Source organism: Marmota flaviventris, chromosome 1 (assembly GCF_047511675.1).
Source record: "Marmota flaviventris isolate mMarFla1 chromosome 1, mMarFla1.hap1, whole genome shotgun sequence".
Classification (NCBI taxonomy): domain Eukaryota; kingdom Metazoa; phylum Chordata; class Mammalia; order Rodentia; family Sciuridae; genus Marmota; species Marmota flaviventris.
Window position 1 is genome coordinate 207,984,068 of NC_092498.1, and position 3,001 is coordinate 207,987,068.

The window sequence follows — 3,001 nt, forward strand, 5'->3', positions numbered from 1 at the left end:
GGAGCCTCATGGAAGTGCCTGGGCAGGGTGGTCCAGGGTGTTCAGGACCTCGATGGGCATTTGGATTCTCATCCATCCCTCACAAGGAAAACTCCGTGGGGAAGAAGATCGATACCATCAAGGGAAGCTCGGGAAGAAATGAGCAATCAACAGACACTGAATGAACGAGTTCATCAGACCATTTCTTGATCACCTGCTGTGAGTTGGATGCTATGCTTGGGAGTGAGATTTCAAACCACGTCCATGTTGAAAGTGCCTTCCTGTCAGCCCCGGGCTGTCAGTGTCAGCCTTCTGTAGGGAATCCCTCCTGCACCCTTGCTCAACTCTGTTGGCATGCTTTGTGCTTTGTTCTTTGGGAGCTGCATTTCTGTCTCCCCAGGGCGCCTTCCTGTCTCTTGGAATACGTTCATTTTTACCTTATCCCCCACTGGCCTTCTGATTTCTTTTAAACAATTAAGTTTTAAGTGGGCCACTGTGGTGCCCACCTGTCATTCCAACTCCTCAGGAGGCTAAGGCAGGAGAATTGCAAATTTAAGATCCTGTCTGCACAAAAGTTAACTTTTGGACTCTGAACTCGGGGCCTCACACGTTAGGCAAGTGCTCTGTCACTGACCTACAGCCCCAGCCATTTTTTATTTTGAGACGAGGTCTCATTTAGTTGTTCAGACTGGTCTCGAACTTGTGATTCCTGCCTTAGTTGCCCATGTAGCTGGGATAACAGGTATGTGAAATTATGCCCAGATAAAAATTAACCTCTTAAATGTGTCATTCTACTATGCAATGAAATAATGAAATGCCGCCCCCAACACAGGCTCTGCCTTCCCATTTTACAAGCCTTCTTCAGGAATAATCCCTTTTAGTAATTCTTGGTTGGCCTTCTACTCTTTCTCTCTCTCTCTCTCTCTCTCTCTCTCTCTCTCTCTCTCCCTTTTTATACATAAAAGTAGCATACTATAATATTGTTCTGCACCTTGCATTTCATTTCTCACATAATTTATTTTGGTGATGTTTTCACATCCCTAATTTTGTTTACAGCTCCTTATTTTCCATTAAACATGTGGTGCCATAACTGATAGAACTTCTTTTTTTTAAATGATGATTATTATTTTTTTCAATGCCAGTGCTTCTCAGTCCTCAGCATAATTTCAGTTTTCATGAAATAAACAGTGACTACATAAAATTTCATTTTTTCTGAAACTGAAATCTGAGCTCAGGGGAAAGATTCTTCTTTCCCAAGAAGTTGATTGTCTGTTCCACTGAGAATCAAGATTCTCCAAGTGAAGGAAGCTGTGCTTGGATCCTGTTTACAAATCACAGTAGCATCACCTCACAATGTAGTGGGGTGGTGTGTGTGTGTGTGTGTGTGTCTGTCTGTCTCAATTCATGAAAGTCAAAGCCTTAAGACTTTGGGTGACCCAAATTGCCACAGAGGTCAGGCCTGTGATGCTGGAACACAGGCAGATGTTGGCACAACTGTTGCAGAAAGCTGAGGTCAATTTGGGCAAGGCAGAGTCCTGGCCCTTCAGAGCAACGGGCCACCACTGTTCCCCAGGGGCTACCACCATGCTTGGCCATAACTTGCTCTCATGGTGGTGTCGACACTGTGCAGCTGCCACAACATAGCACTGGATTTCAATGGCATAGCTCAGCAATACCTCCCAGTGGGCAGGGCCTGTAGCAGATCCAAAAGCTAAAGGGTAGGTGAGTATTTCTGCTCCAGTGTGAGCCAATACTAGAGAGAGTTGAGGGAACCACAGACAGCTAGACCAATCTTGCCTGCTGGTGTGCTGACGGTGACTCAAGACTGGGCCCAGGCGTGGTAAAATTGCTTTCTTGCATAGGCTCCTGCCCTAGAATCTCTACATCACACAGATGCGACTTCCTATAGGTGGCCACTCCTGATCCGTTGCTGTTCAGAAGCACATGACAGTTGTAGATTCTCTGAGTTGGCTCCCAGTCTTGGCCACCTCATGGAAACTACCCAAGAACAGCCAGAGTCCACACATTCCCTTAAAGCTGGGTGTATTCCCCCATAAGGTTCCCACCCACAGGCTCAGACAGGCACAGCGTCTCTGCAGGGTCTCGTGCAATGAAATCAAATGCCCAGTCTGGCAGCCTCTTGAACCAGCTCAGCACATGTCTTAAAGCTCTGTTGCTTGTCTGGTGTCGATGTTACCTGGACAGAGCCACAGGGGCAATTCCCAGGAGGAAGAGGAGATAGTCATGGGTCTGGGCCTGGGCTGGGCACAAAGTCTTGAGAGTCGAGGTATCTGGAGTCTGGGACACAGAAGGAACAGGAGTTGGTGATGAGGTCTGGTGATGAAGCCCAGCCTGAGGAAGGTGAAAAATCAAAAAACCAACTCTCCTTCATGCAAAACATTTCTAGGATTCTCTGCCATCTACCCTTCATGCTGTGAAGGTGAATCAGGGACCTGCCAGTAAAAAAATCACCCATGTCTTGAAAACCACTTTTTACTGTAAGTAATTACAGGCTGTGGAAAGAGATCATAAGTGGGAAGATCAGGGGGGTGGGGGGGGGTTCTTTGATCGGCGCTTGAATAACTCAACTTCCAGTGATCTCACATTAAACTGAAGCCCTTTTCCTCTGCCAAACATTTCTGCAGATCAAAAGTCATCTCAGAGCCTGGTGCAGTGGCGCACCCCTGTAATCCCAGAGGCTGGGGAGGCTGAGGCAGGAAGATCACGAGGAAAAGCCCTGTGAATAGGTGCATATTGAAAATACTTAAAATGTGCCAAACGGAACCAGGCATGGTGGCACATGCCTGTAATCCCAGCTGCTCAGGAGGTTATGGCAGAAAGATTGCAAGTTTGAGGCTGCCTGGGGAACTTCGTGAGACTCTGCCTCAAAATAAAATTAAAAGGGCTGGGGGGCTGGGGATGTGGCTCAAGCGGTAGCGCACTCGCCTGGCATGTGCGGGGCGCTGGGTTTGATCCTCAGCACCACATAAAAATAAAATAAAGATGTTGTGTCCACCGAAAA

General features: G+C 47.3%; 1 pseudogene; it reads right to left on the reverse strand.

Moving 5' to 3' along the window:
• Positions 1-1,398: 1,398 nt before the first annotated feature.
• Positions 1,399-2,636, reverse strand: LOC114090030 (deaminated glutathione amidase-like; annotated as a pseudogene).
• Between the last annotated feature and the right edge of the window lie 365 nt (positions 2,637-3,001).